This window comes from Phyllobates terribilis, unplaced genomic scaffold, assembly GCF_046119375.1.
Source record: "Phyllobates terribilis strain yellow unplaced genomic scaffold, ASM4611937v1 Scaffold_1__5_contigs__length_1240528914, whole genome shotgun sequence".
NCBI classification, from domain to species: Eukaryota; Metazoa; Chordata; class Amphibia; order Anura; family Dendrobatidae; genus Phyllobates; species Phyllobates terribilis.
This window is the reverse complement of record NW_027362761.1, coordinates 349,041,092-349,062,073: the sequence shown is the minus strand read 5'-3', so window position 1 is coordinate 349,062,073 and position 20,982 is coordinate 349,041,092. Positions and strand designations below refer to the sequence as shown.

The 20,982-nt window shown below is 44.6% G+C and overlaps 1 protein-coding gene across 1 annotated transcript in view; it reads left to right on the top strand.

Moving 5' to 3' along the window:
- TMEM132B (transmembrane protein 132B) overlaps positions 1–20,982 on the top strand; it is an 874,875-nt gene that overhangs the window by 848,774 nt on the left and 5,119 nt on the right. The window lies entirely within an intron of this gene.

Sequence of the window (20,982 nt, the reverse complement as noted above, 5' to 3'; positions counted from 1 at the left end):
GTTATTGGTAACCTGGCAGGTTTAGCGCAAGCTACTAAATTTTTCCCGATACCAGGGGTTACCATGGCCTTCACCTGTTAACCCTTGTATAGGGATCTGGACCTACACAGGAGCCCCTGGGTTGGTGCCACGGAGTCAGCTCCTAGCCAATGGTGCAGACTGGCATAAGCGGTCAGGTAAATCAGAAGGCAAAAGAATAGTCACAAAATGGGCTGCTGTCAGCCCAAAAGCTAAGCAGGAGCTTAAAGCACAAGGATGAACCAGAGAAGATAAACTATTAATTGTCAGTGGTAGTCAGAGGTGTAGGATATTACAAGGCTCATAGACAGAAGCAATCTTAACAGACAGGAATAAACCCCATAGCTCCCTGACTGAGCAGCCCCAAAAGTCCCAGAAATGAAACAGGACTGCCGTGTCGTTGCCACATGTCGCCCCCAGTAACGGTGCCCAGCTACAAAAGTAGAAACAGAGGTGATAGGTATTGGATATTACAGATTGTCAGATTTAGACAGGGGAACTTTTCTTTTCATCTACTAAGGGATGAGGGGAGGAGCGGATGCACAACTAATCACCCACACACCTAATTTTCTTGACCATACACACTTAGATGTGTATGTACCTGGATCACAGAGATTTTTGGGCTCTGCAGTTTTGATGATTTTGTGCTATGTGCATGTAGATATAAGCATATGTCACCTCTGCACACCTTGAACTTTTATTGTTAGGAGATATTAAGAGTCTTAAGCTCTTCTTACTCAAGACTTTTAACTACTAACATGAATGTTATTAATTTTTTGAAAAACATTACAATATGATGGAAAATTGCATTAAGTGCCCAAGCTGAGTGGCATTTTCACAATGTCAATTTCACAGGTGTTTAATTTTAATAAGTACATCGGTTATAATATATCTATATCTATATATACAAACCAGAGAAACCTGACCAGCACCTCCTAGTGTGAACTGGTGCCAGCTGCCGTAACTATAAAATATATCAAAAGAATGCAGCAGCACTCCATATGGCCAAGATTTGTCTTAACAATATGTAAGTCAGCGCTAGTCATCATACTGGGGGTTACTCGCTTCGCTGCGTCAATCAATGCACACGTGCAATGTCTTTACGCTTTTCTCACAATGTTGCAGTTTATTACATCATAAGCCACAGTTCACCGGGTCCAACTCCGTGGCACACCGACACACATATCTACAATATTCATGAGCCAAGTGGCACACAGGCCCACTTGCTCCAGGTTACAGCCTACGGCAAGGTAATAAATTATCAATGTCCATAACACAGTCCATGTAACAAAGTGTATTACCTTTGCCGGGTTTAGTTGCTGCAGTCCATTTAATCTGCCACCACTGTGGCTTTGTGGCTTCCCAGGTAGGGGTCTCCAGCCCTCGTACCTTCGAAGGCTACTGGTATGTTTTCACTCACATCCAGTCTGCGCCTTTCAGGACTCTTGTATGCCAAGCCGGCTCTCCCTCAAATGTCACTGGCATCCACGCACAGGATCCAGGCTCGACCTTTCAGGCTGCCAGGCTTCACTCTCGGCCTCACTAGGCCTCACACGAACGGTGTCCCACACACATGGGGAACAGGCCTCATGCCTCTCACAGAACACACCTGTCTCCCATCAAGCAGGGTTTATATATGCATCCCGTGCACACACACACACACACACATACTGACAGGACCTTAACTGTGTGCATAAGGACCTGTGTGATGTCACGGTCATGTGACCAGTCAGTTAAAGGGGTAGGTACATGGTCAGGTAAAACACATTTTGGACCATTTACAGTAATGCTAGCAAGCTGCTGCATTACAAATGAAAATAATGAAAATATTAGATCCAAACTGTTTTCCTCAGCAACAAGTACTTACAAAAAACAAAGGTTTTTAGCGCATAAATTGGCCAATTCATGTGTGCCCATCAACCACGGCAAGGTAACCTCCCCCTGATGGGTAACTACTCTGCCTAACATGCCACTTTTGGGCTACAAGCCTACAACTAAACGGACAAACACCTACATTTAAAGGGCAAGCAGAGCTGTTTATTCAACACCTGCTGGTTAATGGGAGGAGTGCAGAATCAGGCAAGAGGCAACCCCCTTATAGTAATACAAACCAGAGAAACCTGACCAGCACCTCCTAGTGTGAACTGGTGCCAGCTGCCGTAACTATAAAATGTATCAAAAGAATGCAGCAGCACTCCATATGGCCAAGATTAAGAGTCTTAGGCTCTTCTTCCTCGACACTTTTAGCTACTAACACGAATGTTATTAATTTTTTGAAAAACATTACAATATGATGGAAAATTGCATTAAGTGCTCATGCTGAGTGGCATTTTCACAACGTCAATTTCACAGGTGTCTAATTTTAGTAAGTACATTGGTTATAATATATCTATATACTGTATATACTGTATATATATACATATATATATATACAGGGTGGTCCAAAAGTAGGTGGACAGAAAGTGTAATAAGGTTATGAAGGGGGAGATTTATCAAACATGGTGTAAAGTGAAACTGCCTCAGTTGCCCTTAGCAACCAATCAGATTCCACTTTTCATTCCTCACAGACTCTTTGGAACATGAAAGGTGGAATCTGATTGGTTGCTAAGGGCAACTGAGCCAGTTTCACAGATCTAGTTTTCACAGATAGATCTCCTCCAAATCTGTTTTCTTTTCAGATAATTCAGATAACACATAATGGCAAATAATTTAAATACAGATCAAAGAAAATGGATTTTAACAGAGTATTGGAAATCTCAAAATGCTGAAACCGTTAGAGCAAATTGGGTTGAAACATTTGGTACTCAAGCCCCAAAGAGACAAACCATTTACCGCATTCGTGACTAATTCAATGCCACTGGCTCAAACCTTAATGCTCCAAAAACTGGACGACCAAAAACAGTCTGTACAGAAGATAATAAACAACTTGTTGCTGAAACATTTGTTCAGAGTCCAAAAAAGTCCACCAGAAGAGCCTCTTTGGAATTGGGAATTTCACGAGCTTCTATTATGCGTATCCTGAAATCTATTGGGTGGAAAGCTTATCGTCCACGTCTAATTCATGGTTTATTGGAGGATGATCCAGACCAGTGGCTGCAATTTAGTGTTTGATAAATCTCCCCCTTCATAACCTTATTACACTTTCTGTCCACCTACTTTTGGACCACCCTGTATATACTGTATATATATATATATATATATATATATATATATATATATATATATATATATATATTTAGAATTCAGGTTTTAGGTTTTACTATGGTATGTGAAACATGCAGCAAATATGCATAGTTATGCAGTGATACATTTCTGCTGCTTGTATTACTGTGTATATGTGCAAATTAATAGTTTGGGATCAACAATAGCTCAAATGGCTTAAAAATAGATTACAAATTCTATTAAATGAAAAATGTGTGCTTACTATTTTTTATTGATTTTTTTCTTTATTTTTTGAGTACCTATATTTGTGAGCTTAGTAAAAAAATGCATAACAATGTAGAATCTTTATTAAAATTTTTATTCCATTAATTAACATAAAGCCTCATTTAGTAGATTTCTTCCAGTGTGACAGACGTCTCCAGGCTATGCAGATTATCGAGTGAAGTGTTTTGGGGCAACGTATTCATAGAGTAGAAAAACATCTATCACATCATAAAATACAATTTACGCATTAACTGACTATGGAAGAAATGTGGTGTTTATGTGAAATGCATTTAGAAAAAAAAGTTTATTGGATTTCATAACTATCTTAATTTCATGCAGATTGCAGTATACAGTGTAAGAAAATGAAAATTGCACTGTAGCACTTCAGGCAGTACTTTAAAGTAAATATGATTATTTAACATTTTTCTAGCCAATTCCCTTAATTAAGGCAATTTAGGCATGTTTTTCCCGCCTTCATTACCCACACATACAGTAGAGGCTAAGTTATAAAATATTACTTGCTCCACTCACTTTTTTTTTTGCATATTTATCGTATTTGATGTTTCTTAGTCTTGACCTAAAATTTGAAAGAAATGAGGCAACATGGAGTCTTAAAAAGATTTTTGCATGATGGCACTCCCTCCCCATACATAGAGGTAGGGTTTCTGTAGAAAAGCCCAGGAGGGGAGCAAATTGGGTTGCACAGGTAGCGGTTGCACTCAACCCTTAGTTCAGGTGGGGACCCAAAGGTCTCTTTGCTACTGTATATTGGAAAACACCACAATAATCCATGGCTTGTGGTAGATTGGGGGTTCATTTGTAGTTGTTGCATGTCTGGTCATACACTTCAAATTATACCCCAGAATGTACGTTATTACATTTATCTTATCCGAACATGTATTTTTTATTGGGGTCATGCCCCAATCCTGGGATACAAAATGCAAAACATGTCCACATATTAATGCTAGAAAAAAGCTTGATGTTACCTAGCTAAAGTCAAAACCTGAACCCAATAATGAATAATTAGCAATAAGAAGCTCACATTTGTCAGCTAATCCCTCTCCCTGAACGCAAGTGGTTTTCCAGGAATTAGAAGTCAAAATCATATTACAGAAATGTAAAAACTGACTTTAAAAAGTATCTACTACATTGCACAACTTTATCTCCAGTGGAGCACACTTATAATCAGTGTCTGGATCTTTGCCCGTATTGTCTACTGTATGCATGGGGAGTTTGAAATCTCCTGTCTAAGAGGCTCAGGTTGCTGCTATGTCCCTATCCAATATTTTACATTCAAGTAAAAACATCATACAAATAGGAAAATGTTTAATTACAAACCCAGAAATCAATTAAATCAATCAGATTTTCCAAAAATGTAATGATTGCTTTATATAATAATTATATAATAATTATCCTTAAATCTCACCACCATTACAGAAGTCCAGCTCATCAGTAGAGATGAGCGGTGTTCGACTGTTCGCCAATCTCAAATTCGAGCTGTTTTGGGCGATGTTCGAGTCGCTCGACGAACTCGAACGATTTGCAAAAAATTTGGCTGTTCGAGGTTATGTTCGATAACTATTCGTGCACCAAAAGCGTAACTGGATTTTTTCACAGTAATACTGTTAATCAATAGTGATGAGCGAGCATGCTCGCCACTGCTCGTTACTCGCCCGAGCATCTCAGTACTCGAGATGCTCCGAGCTCGCCGATTACTTTCGAGATGATCGGGCGACAGCTCGGGTCCCCGTCCAGCATGTCTGGCGCTATTTAGAGCACCAATCATGCAGGGATTGTCTGCCACTCACTGTAATGCCACAGCCATGGTGGTTGTGGCATTACAGTGGTTGCCCAAATCGATGAGAACAGTGCTCACAGTGAAACATGAAAGGCCGGCAATTCAGCAGCGGCATACACCGGTACCGACAATTTAGAACAGAAAGAATAGAGCATCACTAGTGTTGAGCGAACATGCTCGACACTGCTTGGTACTCGCCTGAGCATCACGCTACTCGGGATGTTCGGCGAACACCGAGCATTTCCGGGTTACTCGGGCGGGAGCTCGGGTCTCCGCCCTGCATGTTTGGCGCTCTTTACAGAGCCAATGAACATGCAGGGATTGCCAGCCAGTCACTGTAATGCCGCAGCCATGTTGGTTGTGGGCATTACATTGATTTGCTGGCCGCACAGCGTCACCTCGAGTATTTAAAACCGGGCGCCGCCATCTTGGACACAGATGGCTGGGATCAGACAGTGTAGGGACAGCGCTGCTGATTTAGGGAGAGATATATACTGCAAAATAATTAGTGTAGGGTCTGTAAAGGCTGCCAGATCAAACAAACAGTCCTCCTCAGGACTAATATCCATCCCAGATTTCAGGCAGGCAGGCAGGCTGTATAGGAGACTCAGTGGTTATACCAGCAAACGCTGCATTACAATCCTGTGTGCTCCTGTTGCTGAAATTGCTGGACTTAGCTCCAGGTCTCGGGGGCCAGGAAAAATCCTTTTTTTTTCATCTAAATTCTCTTTTTCTTTTCCTCCTTCACACTGTACAAATACCGTCTTATTAACCTTTTGGTGTCCCCCCCCCCAAAAAAAAAGTGTGTCACAGATATATTTAAACAAATATATCTGTTTAAAATAGTCTGGTGTAGGCCAGAGAAACAGAAGTGTGGTTTTGCAGTTCCACGGGTCAAACCTCTGTATTATCGACTTTTGGGCCATTTGTACTTAAAAAAAAAAAAACTGTTTGAGTGTGTCGCTCACTGTTCAGCCGCAAATATATATATTTAAAAAAGTCTGGTATACCCCAGTAAACAATAACTGTGGTTTTGCCATTCCACGGTAAAAAATCTCTATTATTCAGCATTTGGTATTTTTTCCATAAAGAAAAACAGTAATAGTTTCTCCCAGATTGTTTAAAAGAGTCGGGTGGAGGCCAGAGAAATAGATCTGTGGTTTTCCTCTTCCACGGTTCTAATCTACTTTTTATTACCCTTTTTCCATTGATAGTGCGAGTGTAAGCTATTTTACTTCCTTTACAATGGGCAAGGCACGTGGCAAGGGACGTGGAACTGGACGTTCTGGTGATGGTGCGTGGAGAGGATGGGGCCATGGCCAAGGTGAAAATGTGCCACAACCAACAGCCACATACATACACCAGTAAATTATAACTGTGGTTTTGCTGTTCCACGGTAAAAAATCTCTATTATCCTGCTTTTGGCATTTTTTGCCATAAAAAAAAAAACGAATAGTGTCTCCCTGATTTTTCAGACACAAATATATCTGTTGAAAATAGTCTGGTGTAGGCCAGAGAAACAGAAGTGTGGTTTTGCCGTTCCACGGTTCAAACCTCTGTATTATCCACTTTTGGGCCATTTGTATCTAAAAAAAAAAACAGTTTGAGTGTGTCGCTCACTGTTCAGGCACAAATATATATATTTAAAAAAGTCTGGTATACACCAGTAAATTATAACTGTGGTTTTGCTGTTCCACGGTAAAAAATCTCTATTATCCAGCTTTTGTTATTTTCTCCGTAAAGAAAAACAGTAATAGTTTCTCCCTGATTGTTCAGATTGTTTAAAAGAGTCGGGTGTAGGCCAGAGAAATAGAACTGTGGTTTTCCTCTTCCACAGTTCTAATCTACTTTTTATTACCCTTTTTCCATTGATAGTGCGAGTGTAAGCTATTTTACTTCCTTTACAATGGGCAAGGCGCGTGGCAAGGGACGTGGAACTGGACATTCTGGTGATGGTGCGTGCAGAGGACGGGGCCGTGGCCAAGGTGAAAATGTGCCACAACCAACAGCCACATCTTCTCGCTCCCACTTCTTGACCGAATTACTAGGGAAGCACAGAACAACACCAGTATTGCAAACTGATCAGTGTGAACAGGTTATTAATTGGATAGCAGATACTTCCAGTTACCTGGGCACCACCACCTCCGGTCTGTCTTCCCCACGGTCAAGTCTTAAAAGCCGTGAGTCTCGACCGCTTTACTCCTCCTCACCCTGATGCTCCTTCCTCCCACCATGCCGAGTGTAAACAGACAGCAACTGAACCCAGAGTTGGACACTCTGAAGAGTTGTTCACTGATCCATTTCCATATTTGTGCCCCCCGCTTGCTCCGCTTGAAGTGGTGGAAGAGGAGATCCCATGTAGCGATGCCCAAATATTTGAACAGCCACGGCCACAGGAAGTCAACGCTGGCAATTTGTCACAAGAGGTGGACGATGACGAGACACAATTGCCAGGAAGTGAGGAGGAGGATCGTGGTGCGCAAGTGGAAGAGGAGGAGGTGGTGGATGATCTAGTAACTGACCCAACGTGGCAGGAGGACATGCAGAGTGAGGCCAGCAGCACACAGGGTGAGGGAGGCAGATTACCCCAACAGGCAGGAAGAAGCAGTGCGGTGGCCGCGCACAGAAGGCAGTCAACAGTTCCCCGTAACACCAACATGAGGGACGTTGCCAGTACAACCTGTAGGTCTTCCAGAGTCTGGAATTTTTTTAAAGACTCTACTGATAACCCCAAAAAGGCCATTTGTACCACCTGCCATGCCAGTATCAGCAGGGGTTACAAAACTACCAGCCTGACCACCACCAGCATGATCAGGCACATGGCAGCAAAGCAACCGACTTTGTGGGGCGAACCCCAGGGTCCACGACCAGTGTCAGCGGGTGTCACCACTGCTTCTTCAGCTGTTGTGCATGCAATAGAACCCCCTGTTGTGTGTGCAAGGCAATCCCCTGTCCATACTGCATGCAAAGATGCCCCCTCCTCTCAGTGTTCACTTGTTATGGCAGTTTCTCAAGAAACAGCATCAACGTCCACGTCCACGCCCCACCACTGCGTTCAATTGTCCATATCCCAGACCTTTGAACGAAAGCGGAAATTCGCAGCTAACGCCCCACAGGCCACAGTCCTAAATTCACACATTTCACGACTGCTTGCGTTGGAAATGCTGCCTTATAGGCTGGTGGAGACGGAATCCTTCCGCAACCTTATGGCGGTGGCCGTCCCTCAGTACTCGGTCCCCAGCCGACACTATTTTGCCCGGTGTGCCATCCCCGCACTACACAAGCACGTGTCCCAAAACATCTGCCGTGCCCTAAACAACGCAGTTACTGGGAGAGTCCACCTGACAACGGACACGTGGACAAGTGCTTGTGGCCAGGGACGGAACATCTCCCTGACGGCACACTGGGTAAACATAGTGGAAGCCGGGACCCAGTCGGACCTTGGGACGGAACACATCCTCCCCACACCGAGGATTGCGGGCCCTATGTCAGTCAGAGCTGCCCCCACAGTGTACAGCTCCTGCGCATCTTCCGCCTCCTCATGTTCAGCCTCCATCTCAGATATCACCACATCAGTTACAAGCTGGAAGCACTGCAGTACTGCCTCCGCCAAGCGGCAGCAGGCTGTGCTGAAACTCATAAGCTTAGGTGAGAAACCTCACACTGCTTGTGAGTTGTGGACAGCTGTGAAAGAGCAGGCCGATCTGCGGCTGACACCGCTGAACCTACATACAGGCATGGTCGTGTGTGACAATGGCTGTAACCTGGTGGCGTACCATGCCTGGCTCATGTGCTGAACCTCGTTGTTCAGCGGTTTCTTAAATCGTACCCCGAGTAGCCAGATCTGCTCGTCAAAGTACGCCGCCTGTCAGCTCATTTTCGCAAGTCAGCTACAGCTTCCGCCGCCCTTGCTGTGTTGCAGCAGCGTTTGCAGCTTCCGTCAAACCGACTGGTGTGTGATGTCCCCACACGTTGGAACTCTACCCTCCACATATTGCAAAGGATTTGTGAGCAGAAGAGAGCAGTTGTGGAGTACCAACTGCAACAAGGCCATCAATAATCAGGTCAGACTCCACACATAAGACCTCAGGAGAGGACCTGGATGTCTGACATATGTACCATCTTGACAAACTTTGAGGAGTCCACCAAGATGGCGAGTGTCGATGGCGCCATCATTAGCGTCAGCATTCCACTTGCCTGTCTTTTGCAACGCTCTCTGCAGAGAATTAAAGAGGAGGCAGTGCAGCCAGAGTATGATGAGATGGATCAAGAAGCCATAGCAGTCGATTACACACAGCCCAGCCTCATCTCATCCCAACGTGCATTGGGGGACAATGAGGGAGAGGAGGAGGAGGAAGAGGAGGAAGAACAGGAGCTTGTATCATGCGCTGTAGACGGTAGTACCTGTACAACTGTCATACCATCGGTTCAGCGTAGGTGGCCTGAGGACGGGGGGGGGAGGAGGAGGAGGAGGAGAGCATGGTCAGTCATCATCTTGGTGAGGACACGGAAGTCTTGCCCGTTACCAGTCTGGCACGCATGGCTGACTTTATGTTACACTGCCTTAACCGTGACCCTCGCATTGTAAAAATGTTGGGTGACAGTCATTACTGGTTGGTGACACTTTTAGACCCCCGCTACAAGGAGAACTTTCACTCTCTTATTCATGAGGTGGAGAGGTCTACAAAAATGGGGCAGTACTAGAAGGCCTTTGCTGCAGAACTGTTAAAAAAATTTCCATCTGAACACGCTAGCGGCAGAGGTCACAGTTCGTTGCCCAGAGACGCAACTCCAATCCTGCAGAGGCAGGGGAATACTGTCAACGTTCTGGGACAGTTTTCTCAGACCCTCCCTTCGGACAGACCCTGAGGCGCGGGGTACTCTCACAAGGAGTGGAAAGTTTCAAAAGATGGTGAGGGAGTACCTTGCCGACCGTACCAGCGTCCTCCGTGATTCCTCTGTGCCTTTTAATTATTGGGTATCCAAGCTGGACACTTGGAATGAACTCGCTCTGTACGCCTTGGAGGTCCTTGCCTGCCCTGCCACTAGAGTGTTATCGGAGCGTGTTTTTAGTGCCGCTGGGGGAATTATAACTGATAAGTGCACTCGCCTGTCAACTGACAATGCTGACCAGCTGACCCTTATCAAAATGAACAAGGGCTGGATTGGGCCAGACTTCTCATCACCACCAAATGACAGCAGAGTAACATAAAGTCAAATCCACTGTGTTATTTCGGGAGGTATATTCATATGCACCGCTTCACAACCACACATGGGTATACGCTTCCTCATTTCGGCTGTTTTATGTTCTTCTCCTTATCCTCAGCCTCCACTACCACTATACCACCAGGGTGACCGTGGTCCATGTTGCCATTCTTAAAAGTTCCTCCGTCCATTTTTTTGTCAGCTTTTGCTTGGAAGGCATAAGCAAAGACTGTGGGATACCCACTCCACAATAATGGGAATAATATTTTTAAGATGCTGTACTGTATGGCTCTTGTAAGGGTCATTAAAACCATCTTGTTAAGCTACTGCGACCTCCACCACTTTTCCAAGGGGTATTAAAACCGTCTTGTTAAGCTACTGCGACCTACACGCCTCTTCCGAGGGGTCATTAAAACTGTCTTGTTAAGCTACTGCGACCTCCACGTCTCTTCCGAGGGGCATTAAAACCGTCTTTTTAAGCTACTGGGACCTCCACGTCCCTTCCGAGGGGCATTAAAACCGTCTTGTTAAGCTACTGTGACCTCCACCACTTTTCCAAGGGGCATTAAAACCGTCTTGTTAAGCTACTGTGACCTCCACCACTTTTCCAAGGGGCATTAAAACCGTCTTGTTAAGCTACTGGGACTTCCACATCTCTCCTGAGGGGCATTAAAACCGTCTTGTTAAGCTACTGTGACCTCCACCACTTTTCCAGGGGGCATTAAAACCATCTTGTTAAGCTACTGTGACCTCCACGTCTCTTCCGAGGGGCATTAAAACCATCTTGTTAAGCTACTGGGACCTCCACAACTCTTCCGAGGGGCAATGAAACTGTCTTCTTAAGCTACTGTGACCTCCACATCTCTTCCGAGGGGCATTAAAACTATCTTGTTAAGCTACTGCGACCTCCACGTCTCTTCCGAGGGGCATTAAAACCGTCTTGTTAAGCTACTGGGACCTCCACGTCTCTTCCGAGGGGCATTAAAACCGTCTTGTTAAGCTACTGTGAGCTCCACCACTTTTCCAGGGGGCATTAAAACCATCTTGTTAAGCTACTGGGACTTCCACGTCTCTCCTGAGGGGCATTAAAACCGTCTTGTTAAGCTACTGTGACCTCCACCACTTTTCCAGGGGGCATTAAAACCATCTTGTTAAGCTACTGTGACCTCCACGTCTCTTCCGAGGGGCATTAAAACCATCTTGTTAAGCTACTGGGACCTCCACGACTCTTCCGTCGGGCATTAAAACCGTCTTGCTAAGCTACTGTGACCTCCACGTCTCTTCCGAGGGGCATTAAAACCGTCTTGTTAAGCTACTGCAACCTCCACGTCTATTCCTAGGGGCATTAAAACCGTCTTGTTAAGCTACTGGGACCTCCACGTCTCTTCTGAGGGGCATTAAAACCGTCTTGTTAAGCTACTGTGACCTCCAGCACTTTTCCAAGGGGCATTAAAACCGTCCTGTTAAGCTACTGTGACCTCCACCACTTTTCCAAGGGGCATTAATACCGTCTTGTTAAGCTACTGGGACCTCCATGTCTCTTCCGAGGGGCATTAAAACCATCTTGTTAAGCTACTGTGACCTCCACGTCTCTTCCGAGGGGCATTAAAACCGTCTTCTCAAGCTACTGGGACCTCCACGTCTCTTCCGAGAGGCAGTAAACCGTCTTGTTAAGCTACTGCGACCTCCACGTCTCTTCCGAGGGGCATTAAAACCGTCTTGTTAAGCTACTGGGACCTCCACTTCTCTTCCGAGGGGCATTAAAAGCATCTTGTTAAACCACTCTGAACTCCACAGCTCTTCCAAGGGGCATTGAAATGTTGTTTTTAATTAACTCTAACCTCCACGACTCTTCGAACGGGCATTTTTATTTCCTCCTAATTTTTGGCAGCTTTTGCTTGGAAAGCATAGGCAAAGACTATGGGAGACTCACTCCCCAATAATGGGAATAATGTTTTTAATATGCTGTACTGCATGGCTCTTTTAAGGGGCATTGCAAGTTCCTCCGTCCTAATTTTTGGAAGCTTTTGCTTGGAAGGCATAGGCAAAGACTATGGGAGACTCACTCCCCAATAATGGGAATAATGTTTTTAATATGCTGTACTGCATGGCTCTTTTAAGGGGCATTGCAAGTTCCTCCGTCCTAATTTTTGGCAGCTTTTGCTTGGAAGGCATAAGCAAAGACTATGGGAGACCCACTCCCCAATAATGGGAATAATGTTTTTAAGATGCTGTACTGTATGGCTCTTGTAAGGGTCATTAAAACCATCTTGTTAAGCTACTGCGACCTCCACCACTTTTCCAAGGGGTATTAAAACCGTCTTGTTAAGCTACTGCGACCTACACGCCTCTTCCGAGGGGTCATTAAAACTGTCTTGTTAAGCTACTGCGACCTCCACGTCTCTTCCGAGGGGCATTAAAACCGTCTTTTTAAGCTACTGGGACCTCCACGTCCCTTCCGAGGGGCATTAAAACCGTCTTGTTAAGCTACTGTGACCTCCACCACTTTTCCAAGGGGCATTAAAACCGTCTTGTTAAGCTACTGTGACCTCCACCACTTTTCCAAGGGGCATTAAAACCGTCTTGTTAAGCTACTGGGACTTCCACATCTCTCCTGAGGGGCATTAAAACCGTCTTGTTAAGCTACTGTGACCTCCACCACTTTTCCAGGGGGCATTAAAACCATCTTGTTAAGCTACTGTGACCTCCACGTCTCTTCCGAGGGGCATTAAAACCATCTTGTTAAGCTACTGGGACCTCCACAACTCTTCCGAGGGGCAATGAAACTGTCTTCTTAAGCTACTGTGACCTCCACATCTCTTCCGAGGGGCATTAAAACTATCTTGTTAAGCTACTGCGACCTCCACGTCTCTTCCGAGGGGCATTAAAACCGTCTTGTTAAGCTACTGGGACCTCCACGTCTCTTCCGAGGGGCATTAAAACCGTCTTGTTAAGCTACTGTGAGCTCCACCACTTTTCCAGGGGGCATTAAAACCATCTTGTTAAGCTACTGGGACTTCCACGTCTCTCCTGAGGGGCATTAAAACCGTCTTGTTAAGCTACTGTGACCTCCACCACTTTTCCAGGGGGCATTAAAACCATCTTGTTAAGCTACTGTGACCTCCACGTCTCTTCCGAGGGGCATTAAAACCATCTTGTTAAGCTACTGGGACCTCCACAACTCTTCCGAGGGGCAATGAAACTGTCTTCTTAAGCTACTGTGACCTCCACATCTCTTCCGAGGGGCATTAAAACTATCTTGTTAAGCTACTGCGACCTCCACGTCTCTTCCGAGGGGCATTAAAACCGTCTTGTTAAGCTACTGGGACCTCCACGTCTCTTCCGAGGGGCATTAAAACCGTCTTGTTAAGCTACTGTGAGCTCCACCACTTTTCCAGGGGGCATTAAAACCATCTTGTTAAGCTACTGGGACTTCCACGTCTCTCCTGAGGGGCATTAAAACCGTCTTGTTAAGCTACTGTGACCTCCACCACTTTTCCAAGGGGCATTAAAACCATCTTGTTAAGCTACTGTGACCTCCACGTCTCTTCCGAGGGGCATTAAAACCATCTTGTTAAGCTACTGGGACCTCCACGACTCTTCCGTCGGGCATTAAAACCGTCTTGCTAAGCTACTGTGACCTCCACGTCTCTTCCGAGGGGCATTAAAACCGTCTTGTTAAGCTACTGCAACCTCCACGTCTATTCCTAGGGGCATTAAAACCGTCTTGTTAAGCTACTGGGACCTCCACGTCTCTTCTGAGGGGCATTAAAACCGTCTTGTTAAGCTACTGTGACCTCCAGCACTTTTCCAAGGGGCATTAAAACCGTCCTGTTAAGCTACTGTGACCTCCACCACTTTTCCAAGGGGCATTAATACCGTCTTGTTAAGCTACTGGGACCTCCATGTCTCTTCCGAGGGGCATTAAAACCATCTTGTTAAGCTACTGTGACCTCCACGTCTCTTCCGAGGGGCATTAAAACCGTCTTCTCAAGCTACTGGGACCTCCACGTCTCTTCCGAGAGGCAGTAAACCGTCTTGTTAAGCTACTGCGACCTCCACGTCTCTTCCGAGGGGCATTAAAACCGTCTTGTTAAGCTACTGGGACCTCCACTTCTCTTCCGAGGGGCATTAAAAGCATCTTGTTAAACCACTCTGAACTCCACAGCTCTTCCAAGGGGCATTGAAATGTTGTTTTTAATTAACTCTAACCTCCACGACTCTTCGAACGGGCATTTTTATTTCCTCCTAATTTTTGGCAGCTTTTGCTTGGAAAGCATAGGCAAAGACTATGGGAGACTCACTCCCCAATAATGGGAATAATGTTTTTAATATGCTGTACTGCATGGCTCTTTTAAGGGGCATTGCAAGTTCCTCCGTCCTAATTTTTGGAAGCTTTTGCTTGGAAGGCATAGGCAAAGACTATGGGAGACTCACTCCCCAATAATGGGAATAATGTTTTTAATATGCTGTACTGCATGGCTCTTTTAAGGGGCATTGCAAGTTCCTCCGTCCTAATTTTTGGCAGCTTTTGCTTGGAAGGCATAAGCAAAGACTATGGGAGACCCACTCCCCAATAATGGGAATAATGTTTTTAAGATGCTGTACTGTATGGCTCTTGTAAGGGTCATTAAAACCATCTTGTTAAGCTACTGCGACCTCCACCACTTTTCCAAGGGGTATTAAAACCGTCTTGTTAAGCTACTGCGACCTACACGCCTCTTCCGAGGGGTCATTAAAACTGTCTTGTTAAGCTACTGCGACCTCCACGTCTCTTCCGAGGGGCATTAAAACCGTCTTTTTAAGCTACTGGGACCTCCACGTCCCTTCCGAGGGGCATTAAAACCGTCTTGTTAAGCTACTGTGACCTCCACCACTTTTCCAAGGGGCATTAAAACCGTCTTGTTAAGCTACTGTGACCTCCACCACTTTTCCAAGGGGCATTAAAACCGTCTTGTTAAGCTACTGGGACTTCCACATCTCTCCTGAGGGGCATTAAAACCGTCTTGTTAAGCTACTGTGACCTCCACCACTTTTCCAGGGGGCATTAAAACCATCTTGTTAAGCTACTGTGACCTCCACGTCTCTTCCGAGGGGCATTAAAACCATCTTGTTAAGCTACTGGGACCTCCACAACTCTTCCGAGGGGCAATGAAACTGTCTTCTTAAGCTACTGTGACCTCCACATCTCTTCCGAGGGGCATTAAAACTATCTTGTTAAGCTACTGCGACCTCCACGTCTCTTCCGAGGGGCATTAAAACCGTCTTGTTAAGCTACTGGGACCTCCACGTCTCTTCCGAGGGGCATTAAAACCGTCTTGTTAAGCTACTGTGAGCTCCACCACTTTTCCAGGGGGCATTAAAACCATCTTGTTAAGCTACTGGGACTTCCACGTCTCTCCTGAGGGGCATTAAAACCGTCTTGTTAAGCTACTGTGACCTCCACCACTTTTCCAGGGGGCATTAAAACCATCTTGTTAAGCTACTGTGACCTCCACGTCTCTTCCGAGGGGCATTAAAACCATCTTGTTAAGCTACTGGGACCTCCACGACTCTTCCGTCGGGCATTAAAACCGTCTTGCTAAGCTACTGTGACCTCCACGTCTCTTCCGAGGGGCATTAAAACCGTCTTGTTAAGCTACTGCAACCTCCACGTCTATTCCTAGGGGCATTAAAACCGTCTTGTTAAGCTACTGGGACCTCCACGTCTCTTCTGAGGGGCATTAAAACCGTCTTGTTAAGCTACTGTGACCTCCAGCACTTTTCCAAGGGGCATTAAAACCGTCCTGTTAAGCTACTGTGACCTCCACCACTTTTCCAAGGGGCATTAATACCGTCTTGTTAAGCTACTGGGACCTCCATGTCTCTTCCGAGGGGCATTAAAACCATCTTGTTAAGCTACTGTGACCTCCACGTCTCTTCCGAGGGGCATTAAAACCGTCTTCTCAAGCTACTGGGACCTCCACGTCTCTTCCGAGAGGCAGTAAACCGTCTTGTTAAGCTACTGCGACCTCCACGTCTCTTCCGAGGGGCATTAAAACCGTCTTGTTAAGCTACTGGGACCTCCACTTCTCTTCCGAGGGGCATTAAAAGCATCTTGTTAAACCACTCTGAACTCCACAGCTCTTCCAAGGGGCATTGAAATGTTGTTTTTAATTAACTCTAACCTCCACGACTCTTCGAACGGGCATTTTTATTTCCTCCTAATTTTTGGCAGCTTTTGCTTGGAAAGCATAGGCAAAGACTATGGGAGACTCACTCCCCAATAATGGGAATAATGTTTTTAATATGCTGTACTGCATGGCTCTTTTAAGGGGCATTGCAAGTTCCTCCGTCCTAATTTTTGGAAGCTTTTGCTTGGAAGGCATAGGCAAAGACTATGGGAGACTCACTCCCCAATAATGGGAATAATGTTTTTAATATGCTGTACTGCATGGCTCTTTTAAGGGGCATTGCAAGTTCCTCCGTCCTAATTTTTGGCAGCTTTTGCTTGGAAGGCATAAGCAAAGACTATGGGAGACCCACTCCCCAATAATGGGAATAATGTTTTTAAGATGCTGTACTGTATGGCTCTTGTAAGGGGCATTAAAACCATCTTGTTAAGCTACTGCGACCTCCATGTCTCTTCCAAGGGGCATTAAAACCATCTTGTTAAGCTACTGCGACCTCCACGACTCTTCCAATGGGCATTACATTTCCTCCTATTTTTGGTCAGCTTTTGCTTTTCAATGCATAGGCGAACACTAAGGGAGACCCTCTCCCCAATGATGGGTAGAAGGTTTTTAGTACGCTGTAATCCGCGTCTGTTTCAAGGGGCATTGCAGTTCCTCATAATTTTTGGAAAGCCTTCCATTCACTGCTTAGGCCAACAGTGCACAGGAGACCCAGTTGATATAAATGGAAAAAATGGTTTAGTTAAGGCCCTCTGACCTCCATGTCACTTCCAAGGGGCATTGGAGTGCCTCTAAATTTTTGGTAGGCATTGCACTCACTGTATGCCCTATAACTGTGTAGCCGAACCGCTCCTTTTGGTACAGAATCATATCCTACAAGACATGTGTGGTTGACTGGCCTGATATTGATGCTTTGTTTTAACGGGAGTCATAGAACTGGGATAGTAGCAGGAAAACATCCAGCAATCCTCGGAGGAGGTAGGATATGCGCCAAAACGCTGACCACCTCAGGCCTAGCCGCTACTACATACATGCGCTTGCATTCCAAGAAAACAAAACAGATGCTAACTTCTATCATCATCATGCTGAGTCCTCACCTTGGCACTCTCAACCCCCCTTATGGAGAAGCCATGGCCCACCGGAGGAGTCTGGTTCTCTGGTGGGCTCGTCCAATGCTGCCCTAAAGCAGGCAAGGCTAAGAAAAGTGTGTGGGAAGGTAACAGGAGAAATAGACCGTTTATTGACATCCGGCCGCCCCCTGGCGGCTGGGGACCGAGTGTGGACACCCGGCCGCCGGGCGGCTGGGAACTGAGTATGGACACCTCACTGCCGAAGCAGCCATGAGGTAGTGGCCAGCTTCGGCCTCCTCCAAACTAAAAGACCCCATTTCAAGTGCAAGCTAGCAGTATGGTATTGCAGCCTGCGGGTGGGTGGGTGGTTGGTTGGCTGCATATTTGCGCTTGCATTGCAAGGAATGGGGGAGGTACAATTGAACACTGCCCTGGGACTAGAACTTGCATGGGGATAGTTGCAAGTCTGCATCTTCTGATGCGGCTAGGATCACTTATGATGGGCACACTTTTAGACAGTGACCTGGGAGTCAGAGATGCTTCCAGGGGTCTTCCCCATGCTGTTCCCATGTCTTTTCAGCACTTTATGCATGTGTCACACAGCACATGGCCAGATAAGGTTGTAAAATGTTAAAATGACATTTCCCGGTGAATGCATTTGTCATAGTTGAAAGCAATACAAAAGTGCAAAAATGCATAAAAAATGCTACTTGTGAACATAGCCCAAGGTGTGGAGGAGTATTTTTTTGGGGGGGTTATTTATTTTACCTTATGCACAAGTCTTTACCCTGGAAAGGAACTTCCTTAACATATTTCACAGGAAAGCAGTTTCAGTTTCGTTTTTGTATGTTTTATTGTGAGCCCTTAAAAGTGGCTTAATACCTCTGACCACGTTGTTGACAGCAGTGACCTGGGGGTCAGAAATGCTTCCAGGGGCGATCCCCATGCTGTCCCCATGTCATTTGAGCACTGTCACTATCATTTTGGGCACTTGTTAGGCTTTTAAAAGACTGCCGGGGGTGCCGCCGCAAAAATTCTCGGGTCTCCCATAGACTAATATTGGGCTCGTTGCTCAGGTCGAGTACCCGAGTATCATGGTGAGCTCGGCACGAGCTTAGAGCACCCGAGCATTTTAGTGCTCGCTCAACACTAAGCATCACACATAGATTAGATAGATAGAAACATGTCAGTCACATATATAATACGTATAGTGACAGTGTTGGTTACTGTACTTGTCATTTAGAGTTAAAATAAAGGATTTATTAAAAAAAAATAAGTGTTTTCATGCACCCGTCTCTTTAAAAAAAAACGGCTGGCAATTCATCATCGGTACCCGACAATTTAGAACAGAAAGAATAGAGCATCACACATAGATTAGATAGATAGAAACATGTCAGTCACATATATAATAAGTACAGTGACAGTGCTGGTTACTGTACTTGTCATTTAGTGTTAAAATAATGGATTTATTAAAAAAAAAATTGGCGTAGGGTTCCCCGTAATTTTAGTCTCTAGCGGAGGTTATGCAGACGGCTGGGGCAGATGTTTGAAGTGAGCGCAGGAGAATGCAAAGCAGTCATCAAAGCAAAAGGTGGCTACTTTGAAGAACCTAGAATATAAGACATATTTTCAGTTGTTTCACACTTTTTTGTTAAGTATATAATTCCACATGTGTTAATTCATAGTTTTGATGCCTTCAGTGTGAATGTACAATTTTCAAAGTCATGAAAATACAGAAAAATCTTTAAATGAGAAGGTGTGTCCAAACTTTTGGTCTGTACTGTACATCTATCTACATCTATCTACCTATCTATCTATCTATCTATCTATCTATCTATCTATCTATCTATCTATCTATCTATCTATCTATCTATCTACCTACCTATCTGTCATCATATGTATCTATCTATCTTTATCTATCTATCATTCATGTATCTATGGATATATCTATGTATCTATCTATCATCTATGTAGGTATGTATCTATCTTTATCTATCTACCTATCTATCATCTATCTATTATCTATGTATCTAGCTAAAAATACACTCCTGAATTGCTTCTCAGAATCTGTTTTGTGTACTGTCACTGTTTTGTGAATACATTGGACTGATGAGGTCCCAGCTGTCAGCAATGCTGTCCAGTATTACTGAATGCCATTAGCAGTTTGGCCTAGATAATCATTCAAATTTTACTTCATCTATCTTCAGAGAAGAGAAAAATGAATGTTCTGGAATGGAAAAGAAATCTTTCCAGTTAGTAAGCAACAGTAACGTAGAATAATTGGTACAGAATATTTCTGGAGTCATAGGATTCGACAAGATAATCATGTGCAATACAGAAGATTTCCCTCAATCAGTGCAAAATGAGGGAGATGAAATACCACCCACACTTCAAAGGCACACCATAAAATCACATTAGCATTTTCCATTTCTGTTAACTCTGGTAATATTTGAAGAGAATTAAAATAATGCTACTTAGCAGACCATAGTATTCATGTTAAATTAGCAAAAACAGACGATTAGCAGACTAAAAGCTTGTTTAAAGTGTAGACACGTAAAAGGGATGTAGTAGAGTAAATTTGTTAGAATGCATACATCTCTAGATACTTTAGTAAAGTCACGATCATGAAACGTAATAGCTGCAACTTCAAATACACTTTAAGACCTCATGTATATGAGTTTCCAGCTCCACTCTGGTCCTCTCCTGGCTCAGATGACCTGAAATCAGACAGGAGTTTGTGTGCTGTAAGTCACATTATCAATGCAAGTCTGTGGAGCCTTGTTCTGAGTCTCATAGGTGTACATTGGTAAAGCAGCTATCATCCAACATGGTAGACGCTCTGTGAGCCTGCAAAGCTGAAGAGCGGCCACATGGGCCAGAAGAGGATGAAGAGGTGCTGGAAAATGGGGAAGATGGCAATTGGCAAGTGCTTTAATATGTTTTACATAAACAACTTGCATAATTAGGAGGAATTAGGAAAAATAAATTCCCGAGACATATTCTTCTAGATCTATTAGTATATGTAACAGTATACACTAGTATTACAGCACACATAGAAATCTATTAAATAATTACTAACATCCATAAATCATATAAATGGTACTCCATATACCACGAGAAACAACAAAACACCCAGACTCATAGTGCAAAAGACAGAGTAATGAAGCGATCCATGTAGTTAAAACCAAAATATTTTCCAAACCTAGACCCATCCATCAGACTACCAGATAGAGAAGTGTTATTTATTACGCCACAGGACACGTTTCCACTGCTTCAGAATCCAGTGTGCACT